The 10,126-nt window shown below is 41.4% G+C and overlaps 1 long non-coding RNA gene across 1 annotated transcript; it reads right to left on the reverse strand.

Moving 5' to 3' along the window:
- Nucleotides 1-8,461: 8,461 nt before the first annotated feature.
- Nucleotides 8,462-9,789, reverse strand: LOC144536299 (uncharacterized). The gene is made up of 3 exons (XR_013503736.1): nucleotides 9,625-9,789; nucleotides 9,498-9,541; nucleotides 8,462-8,710 (listed from the first exon to the last, which is right to left on the reverse strand). It is a non-coding gene; the product is annotated as an uncharacterized LOC144536299 (long non-coding RNA).
- Nucleotides 9,790-10,126: the final 337 nt, after the last annotated feature.

Below are 10,126 nucleotides of genomic sequence, written 5' to 3' on the forward strand. Positions count from 1 at the left end.
TGGTTTAGACATTATGGCTAATAATCAAAATCCTCATGGAGAAAATGAATGGTATTTTTACTTCCGGAACCACACTGTTGAGCTCTATTTATGTTCAAACAAGAAGACAGAAAAAACATGAAAGAAAATATGTAATGTATCTTTCAGGAACTTTTCGTCTGCAGAGATAACATAGGAAACAGCAATCTTCAGGATTTATCTGATTAACCAATTGGCAAAATAAAAATACAATGTATAGCTACCGATGTCAGCATGATGTTCATAAAAGAAGAACACAGAAAGCAAATAAAAGAAAACACGTATGTATCTTTCAGGACCTTTGCCTCGCTCAGATGGTGGCTATAACTCGGTGGCTCACAGTATGCACTGCTGTTCTGGCGGGTCAGGGGGAAAGAAAAAGACACAGAATGCATCAATGATTCCATAGCCTGGAGCACATTGGACAACGCTTAGGTGCTGGCTGCTCTTCTTCTTCTATTTGTTTTATGGCGGTTGGCATCCAGCTTATTGGCCCATTACTGGTGCTAACTGTCAAAACTAAACAAAGGTTGAGAACCACTGCTCTATGACACTGATCCAATTCCAATCAGTGGTACTTACAACTAATGGTTTATAGAGTCTACTATGTGAACCATGAGGTTTTGATTTGCGGTTTTTATTTAAATGTCTTGAAAACTATTGGATAGATTCCCATGACATTAGACAAAGTCATTCATGTTCCCCTGATATAAGGTGACCAGACGTCCCGGTTTGACCGGGACAGTCCCGATTTTGAATTGCGTGTCCCGATTCCCGACAAAAGCCTGTTGGGACGCTAAAATGTCCCGGTTTACACCAACCACTATGAAATTGTCCCGGTTGTCAGCGATTACATAGCTGACGTAGTCTTATTATAGCCCAATAATTAACTAAACCCATGTGTACAGACTAATAAAACGTCCAGCGTATGATTTTAATAATGTGTGTGTGTGTGTGTGTGTGTGTGTGTGTGTGTGTGTGTGTGTGTGTGTGTCAGTCAATCATAGTGGTCTGCATAATCTGTGCAGCCAGCGTTACAATGTAGGCTATATTTGTAAACATTGTTGCAATGCCTCTTATCTGTCTTGTTTTAACCAGTCCCTCCAGGTCCACTGGAAAGTCAGCGGACGAGCACTGGGTGGAAATGGAGACATTCTAAAACGTGAAAAAGCTTAACCTGGTTTAATGTAATAACGATCAATGATTACCACATTTCTCTTTCATATTGCTCTGGTTATGAGAAGCAATATGAGAGAGAAAGTTGGTGATCATTGATCGTTGTTTAGGTACATTAAACCACGTTAAGCTTTTTCCTTACAATAGCCTCAATGAAGCAGAAACGCTTAATGGCAGATAACGTCCATAATAATTGGACTTTGGGTTAGATTTATTGACGGTTTTCAGTGGTTATGAGGAGCAATATGAGAGAGAAATTTGGTGATCACTGATCATTGTTTAGGCACATTAAACCACGTTACACTTTTTCACGTTAGGACTTAAGTGCCCATATTAGGAAAAAATCACTTTTTCTGGGATTTGGGGTGTTATTTTGTCTCTGGTGCTTCCACACGCAAATCTAAACGGCTTTCTACGTAACTTGCCGAGACGAGGGGCCTAGGGGGCTAACTGTTAGCATGCTAGCGCTAGCATGCTAGCTCGTTCTCAATGGCAAAACACTGCTACAACACACACAAATTCACCCTAATCTACAAAATAAATTGTTAAGAACTACTTACATGTGTTTTGCAGGTATTCCACACAAAGTTGGAAGTGCACCCTCATTTAGAAGAAGTCTCCCCGCTAATCCTGCCTTGTACAGGCCGAAGTTGCAGAAACACCTAGCTAGCTCATGTAATCCTTACCTAGCTACGGCGCATGTGCGACTGACAACAAAGATCTTACAGAAGTTGCGAGGTCTCACTCTGTAGCTAAAACAGAGACCTGACAGAAGGTGAAAAGAGGAGCTGCAGCAATATGCAGTACAACCAAAATATGGTGTTTTTTGAAAATTAAACCATGTAAACCTATTCTGGTACAATCTCAAATTACAATTATGAACCTGAAAATGAACATAATATTGCCACTTTAAATAAAGCCCATGAGAACCGTTGAGAGTCAACCCACAGCTGCTCCGCTGCTCTGCTGAAAATGTGAAGCAGACACTCGTCACACGGGCCAATTTTGCTAACACCTGTGCATAATTTCACAGTAGGCTTTCAGCCAACAAATTGATTCTTGAGCAAATTCACTCCTCTAACAAATATACGGAATGAATGTTTCCAATAGGGAAGCTATCTGCTCTATCAAATGAGATTACATTTGTGTGTGTGTGTTGTTGGTTAGAATAACACTGGTAACACTTTACGGTAAGGGTACATGAATTCATGCATGAATTAATTGATGTAGGCTATGTATTATTATGCATTATGTAATTAATGATTTATGTGTTACTGCATTCCTTATTTTATTTATAGTATCAAATCATAACAAGAGTTATCTCGAGACACTTTACAGATAGAGTAGGTCTAGACCACACTCTATAATTTACAAATACCCAACAATTCCAGTAATTCCCCCAAGAGCAATCATTAGCAGTGGCTAATGCGACAGTGGCGAGGAAAAACTCCCTTTTAGGAAGAAACCTCGGACAGACCCAGGCTCTTGGTAGGCGGTGTCTGACAATGCCAGTTGGGGGTGTGCTGAACAGTGGCATTAATAGTCACAAAGATAATGGAACAGTGACTACAAATGGTAGTCGTAGTAGTTCATGTCATGGGCGTTACAGGATGTAGCATGGCACAGCACAGCATGGGTGGGCGTAGCAGGACGCAGACACTTGGCAGGACGCAGCCGGACACTACAGAGCATCGCCGGACACTGCAGGGCATTGCAGAGCGTTGGACCACACTGACAGCTGATAAAGACATGTTGATCATATCTAGTAATGAAGTGTTAACCACGGGTAACGCTTCTTTAAGTAGCCTCGTTGGAATGGAGTCTAAGAGACAGGTAGATGGCTTTGCTGAAGAGACCTTTAGCATTAATTGTTGAAGGTCTATAGGAAAAAAGCAGTCTAAGTATATGTCAGGTCCTGTCGTTCTTTCTAGCACTCCTGCATTCAAAGGTGAACCGTTAGAAGTTAAGGGCAAAAAGTGATGAATTCCGTCCCTAATTGTTATAATTTTATTATTAAAGAAACTCATGAAGTCGTCACTACTAAGAGCTAGGGGAATAGATGGCTCAATAGAGCTGTGGCTGTCAGTCAGTCTGGATACAGTGCTGAAAAGAAACCTTGGGTTGTTCTTATTTTCTTCTATTAGTGATGAGTAATAGTTTGATCTGGCATTTCTGAGGGCCTTCCTATAGGTTTTCATACTGTCTTGTCAATCTAAACGAGATTCTTCCAATTTGGTGGAACGCCATTTACTTTCAAGTTTTCGTGAGATTTGTTTTAATTTGCGACTTTGCGATTGATACCAAGGTGCTAGTTTCCTTTGCTTCATCATCTTCTTTTTGAGGGGAGCAACAGAGTCTAAAGTCATCCGTAGGCAGGCCGTAGCACCGTCTACAAAATTATCAATTGAGACTAAAGTTAACATAAAGGTCCTCTGTTATATTAAAGCACGACATTGAGTTAAATGCTGTTGGAATATCTTCCTTAAATTTAGCTATAGCACTGTCAGATAGGCATCTAGTGTAGAAGGTTTTATTTAATTTCGTATAGTCAGGTAGTAAGAATTTGAAAGTTATTAAAAAATGGTCTGATAATAAAGGATTTTAAAGGATCTTAGAAGGATCTTCAATTTTGATGCCATATAACAGCACAAGGTCGAGGGTGTGGTTAAAACAGTGCGTGGCCTTATGCACACTCTGACTGAAACCAATTGAATCTAGTAGTGAATTGAAAGCAGTACTAAGGCTATTGCTGTCAACGTCCACATGGATATTAAAATCACCTACAATAAGTACTTTGTCTGATTGAAGGACTACACATGATAAAAACTCAGAGAATTCAGATAAAAATTCAGAATACAGACCTGGTATTATTATGACTGGGAGGAGTGGCTTCATTTAAACTAACATATTCTTCATGGCCCAGCCATGTTTCAGTGAGGCAGAATAAATCAATTTGGTTATCTGATATCAATTTGTTTACCAATGTTGCTTTAGACGACAGAGATCTAATATTTAATAGTCCACATTTGATTTTCCTATTCTGTTCTATCATTGCAGTGGTTGCTTTAATTCCAATTAGGTTGTTGAGTATAGCACCTCTTTTGTTAGCGTTTGATTTAATCGGTCTCAGTCGGGGGACAGATACCGTGGTTATGGGATTATGAATGGGTGATTGCTCCAAAGGGAGCACAGAGGTGCGTGTAGCGCTGTATCTCTGATTACCGATATTATTGATTAGAACTGGAATGATATAGCTGGTCTGTGGGTTAACAGAGTTATTTGTAAAGGAGTGAGAGCTTTTGGGAGAGTGTGTCTGGTCAGTGTGCTTGTGTGCAGTCAATCATAGCTCTGAGTATGCAGGGCGTGGTGCAAATTTCCACGCAGCATCTGGCTTTTGCGTGTATTGGGATGAATCCCATCCCTGCTGAACAGGGAGCCACATTCCCAAAACAGATTAAAGTTGTCAATAAAACCTATCTTGTGAATGCTGCATGTGAGCTGGAGCCAGGTGTTAAGGGAGAGTAGTCGTGCTCATAGAGAATTTACGTGCTCATAGTCTGTCATTCGTGACCATACATGAACAACACAACTAAAGCATTAGGTATGTGGGCACATCATTATAAATTATGATTTATTAAGCATGATCATGATAATTTATTTTTCTGCAAAAAAATGTGGTCATCACTGTGCAAATTCTGATTTTAACACAACTTGTACATAATGATGTAGCCACCTTACCTAATGCTTTAGTTGATGTGTTGTTCATGCATGAGGTCATGAATGAGAGGCTATGAACTCATGTCAATTCCTGACGATTCATAGGATATAAAGGAATTAAGTAATGCACAAATCATGAATTAATTCATGCATGAGTTCATAATTGATGTAGTGTTACCATAACTTTGTTAAACCTGTGGCAGCAGTTCCAAATAATTGGTTTAGTGCCATGCAATGAAAAATACCTTTTCACAAAGTTTTTCACAAGTTCAGTGGGTGCATTTTCCAAAAGAATGCTTTAATTCTGTAAAATAAAGTTGGTCCCACACGAAACTCACTCAATGTCTTTTTAATAGCCTATTATTTCTTAGATATGTAGGCTACATACCAAGAAGATTCATGAATATTAACTTAGATACCCCATTATGTTGTGAGCAGTAGGCCTATGTGTGCTGTTGGCAAAATTGTGTCTAATCTGTCTGTGTCTATCTGACCTGGGCTGGGACATGTTTACGTTAAAAAGCGTGTGCGTGCACGAGCACTACGGTCACGTGCAAAGTGTCCCGGTTGACCCTACCCTGATGACATGTAATATGTTTGGTGATACCCTAACTTTTCCTCAAGCACTATCAGGTCAAAACTTAAATGTGTCCAATACTTAAGTAAACATGGTAAACATACCTTCTTAACATCAGCATGTTAGCATTTTGAGCATAAGGGACCGTTCGGTATTTATGGAATGGACCACTGGAGGAAAATATATATATTTTTAGTCTAGTGGGGAGGGTCACCCAACTTTTGTATTCATGAGAAGAGCAAAATTGCAAAGTGGCTTGTTTAGTGAGTATTTATCCATGTAGCTCCATGTAGCTCTCTCAGTCTCGGCCCCTATTGCTAGCAGATGGGTCCCTCCCTGTTTAGTCAGCCTAGAGACCGTGGAATTTCTCAAACTGAATAAATCCCGCTTACACATATAAACACAAAACTGCTAGCTCAATCGTGTTGTAACTAAGACATCTGCTGAAAAAATTAGACGGGAGGTATATCCTTTCAGTCCCGGTGATTATTTGTGAAAATGTGCAAACGACAGCCTTTTCAAGGCATTTGATAAGAAAGGAGTGGTAGCATGCAAGCTCCCAAATTGACGCTCATCTGAGAAATGGAGTTTTGGATAATGTTCAGCTTTGGCAGCTTTACCTATATGTGAAAATATACAATGACTGAGGAAGCCTAGAGACGAGTCCATAGTAACCAGTGTTGAATTACCCAGTGACCTTCCTGCATTACCCAGTAATGCAGGAAGTGTACATTTAGTTTTCATGCTTATTGTGTTTCCACAACAATGTTAGTGAGTAAATCTACTGAAATGGCCACCACACCATAACAGAGTGGATGCATCAGATCTGGGGCCTGTTGCACAAAACCAGGATAAGGGATTAAGCCGGGATATTCAAGTTATCCTGGATGAATTTAGCTTTGATTTGGTTGCACAAAAGCAGGTTGAATTAAACCCAGCCAAGTAACCATGGAGATTTATTCTTTTCAGCTAGCCTGCTCCAGAGCAGGCTAACAGCCGGGCTAAGATTAATCCTCGAGTCTGATGTGTTAAATCAGCTGCCGCTCTGATCCGAAATAAACGTGTTTAACAGTTGTTCCGTTGTCTTCTGAATGTGCTCTGCTTTATTTTTATTAACATGCATTACTTGTCACTATTGCTGTGACGAGTTTGATTTAAATCCTACTATTGCAGTTTAGATGGTTTGAAATGGTTGATGAATTTGCAACGGTGATTTCAATAAAGTCAGTGATGAGGGCAATATATAAAGTCCCATTCACCTGTGTTTCTCCCTGCACAATGGCATGCCCATTTCTGAATGACGTTTTGGATGAAGAAGCGCTGATATTGAGACGTGCTTTCAGACGTGAAAGAGGGTGTTTTGAGACAGATTAGACCCTTTAGCTTTTCCCGACGAGTACCTGCTCGGTATCGATTTACTGGAGATGGAATCCGTTATTTGTGCAGACTGCTGGGTCCCACAATTCAGCACCGCACAGCGTGAAGCCATGCTCTCACCATCCCACAGATGGTCTGTGTGGCACTGCGTTTTTTTGCAAGCAGCATGTTTTTATATGCCGTGGGAGATGCCGAAATTCTAAATAAAGGCACTATTTGCCGTTGTGTCAGAAGTGTGTGTTTGGTACTGAAGTCCTTGGCACACATCTTTATTACCTTCCCTGGCCACAGAAGAATGTGCTTCATCAAAGAGGATTTCTACAAGATTGCAGGTAACATGAATTACAGATTACAAAAACATGTTACATTACAACAGTCACAGGATATACTCAGACTATTTTGTGTTACAGCTTTCCCTAATGTCATTGGTGCGCTGGACTGCACACAGATCTGCCTTAAACGCCCCTTAGGGGCCCATGAGGGCGATTATGTCAACAGAAAATCCTTCCACAGTATCAATGTTCAGGTAAAAATTATTTAGTTACTGTCAACTAGCCCAAATGTATTCTGTACATGAAATGTATACTGAATAGGAAACATTGCATTGTTTCAGATGATCTGTGATGCTGCCTGCATAATTATTAATGTGGAGGCAAAGTGGCCTGGGTCCGTCCATGACTCCCAAGTTTTTAGGTCCAGTACCATTTCCCAGCGACTATCACAAGGTAGGCCACACACATTTCACTGATAAACACAATTGCTTCAAAGGTTTTACTTATGTGTAGTTGTAATGATTACATTTTGTATTCTCAGGTGAATTCTCTGGCCTTCTGCTGGGAGACAAGGGTTATGCCTGTGAGACATACCTTCTCACTCCCCTTGCAGACCCTCAGACAGCAAGGATACAATCTTGCCCATGCAAGAACAAGGGCCCGAATTGAGATGGCATTTGGCCTTCTCAAGTCACGATTTCAGTGTCTCCACCACCTGAGGGTCACCCCAGACAGAGCCTGCGACATTGTAGCCTGCATGGTCCTACATAATATTGCCTGTCTGAGGAAGGAAAGGGGTCCAGCAGTGGCACGGGAGATTGAGTAGGACAATGCAGCTATATTCCCAGATGACATTAATGGCAGGCTGGTCAGAGACCAATACATTAATTATTTCAGATGAGTGATTTCATTATCTTGTCCTTCTCTAATAAAGGGTAGTTTGTGTTACTCCTTAATTAGGCCTAATGTTTTATTCAATATTATAATAGCTTACTTTGGTTTCATAACCTCAATTTTTGTCTCACCTCACTGAACCAATAACTTTGCGTAGTGTACATTCATCACACAGGGAACACCACAATGCTTCTTAAGCTTTGCATTTTAGTGCTGTCACTTGTCAGTTTGGAGCTTGGGAGAAAGAAAGAAAAACATGATTAATACATTGTTTTACAGATATGCTTACAGTGTGGATTGAAGTCACTTTTTCTAGTTTCTGTATCTCCAGATCCAGTTTCCTCAGTGTTTTCTTCTTGATTTCGATACCAAGGTTGTTAGGGGCTTGTTCTGACCCAGAACGCAGAGATTTCCCACACAGACAATGAACGCAGTTTGTAAAGGTTTTAATGAACAAAAGAGTACTCAGAGATACAGTGTGGGTTCTGTCTGAGCGGAGAATCTCCTGGCTGGTCCGAGTTCCGAGGCGAGCCGTGGGGGAAGGATCCAGGTCGTACGAGACACGAGGCAGACAGGCAGGGAAGAGTTCACAGTAGTTTCCACAGGTGGAGAATTAGACTGGATGGTGAGGCTGGAAGCGTGTAGGCACAGCGGAGGAGGCAGCAGGTCTGAGCGGTCACTGGACGGAAACACAGGGTAAGTATGAGCTCAGGAGAACAAAGACAAAAGCTAGGGTGCACAAGACACCATGGACAGAACTTTGACTAAACAGAGAACTCAGCGCCACATTACCACATGGGCACAGATAACAAACTGGCGCCGAAGAGGCGATCAGCCCGGGTTTAAGTATTGCTGGAATGAATCTTGGAGATGAGCTGCAGCTGTGAGGAACGGCTGTGCAGTGTTGATTTGGCCACGCCCCTTGACCTACTTTCCTCAGAACACACCTCCAGCACTCCAGGTGGAAAAGCACAGATACACACAAAAACACCCAAAACAGGGCGGAGAGAGACCTGCCCATAACAAAGGTCCAGATCCTGGAGAGTCCTTTTGCTTACAGCAATCTGTGCATCTGCCAGCTCTATTTGCTTTTTCAGATGTCGTGTATACAGACATCTGACAGTTTGTGAATTCTGTTAACCACCCATTGATTAGCACAGCAGGAATTGTGCATAATTTAGATTTCCATTAGCCCATACTTACTATGTTGCCAGGCTGGCTGTCAGACTGTACTGCGTCTGGATCCTGTTACAAACATACACTTCTCATCCATTATGGGCTAAATATGCATTTCCATAAGATTGACATGATACGTCAGGCCTTCTGGAGTCCAGTGACACAGTCTCCTCATCATCAGCTGCAGCAGCTCCTTCCCATGCTGCAGAAGCCCCTTCCCACTGCCATATTAAATAGAATTTGTATTGACAGGATATGCCAAGCCTATGCTTTTAATAAATAATACTCACTGGATCATCGTCTGGTGGCAGGAGAGTGACTGTGTCGCCGGACACTGCAAGACGCAACAAGGTCAGACAGGCCACATATGCCCATAAATGGTTGATTGTGTTTGATGTGCAGTACTGGAAAATGTACCTTGTATGAAGAGGGCAGTTTCTGCAGGTGGAACAGAGCCTGTAGCTGCCCCACCCTGAATCCCTTCGATCACAGGCCTTCCTTGGTTTAAATCAAGGGCCATTTCCTCAGCTGGGGTGAAGTCTGGAGCTGGTGCCCCCCCCCAGTGCCAGACAAATGAGTCTTCTTCCTAAAATCCGTTTAGATAAAATATGTGAGCAGGCATCTTGTAAGTAATTTCTACATACCATTTGCACACTGTTAAGAATTTACCAGCCTGCAAAATGTTTTTATATTTGATCTTGACTTGTTGCCGGTTCTTTTTTGCCCAGTCACATTTGTTCTGTATGAACATTAATTGTAGGAAGATATTTAGAATTAGACATAGCTTCTAGAGATTTGTGCACATGGTTGTAAAACATATTCTCGCATTGTGAATAAGGGTTTGAAATTAAGCCTAGTCTTTAGGGTAAATTTCCCAAGGAACATTAATTCCCTCTGCTCACTTTTATGGCAAAGTAGG

The sequence above is a fragment of the Sander vitreus genome, chromosome 21 (genome assembly GCF_031162955.1).
Source record: "Sander vitreus isolate 19-12246 chromosome 21, sanVit1, whole genome shotgun sequence".
Lineage (NCBI taxonomy): Eukaryota > Metazoa > Chordata > Actinopteri > Perciformes > Percidae > Sander > Sander vitreus.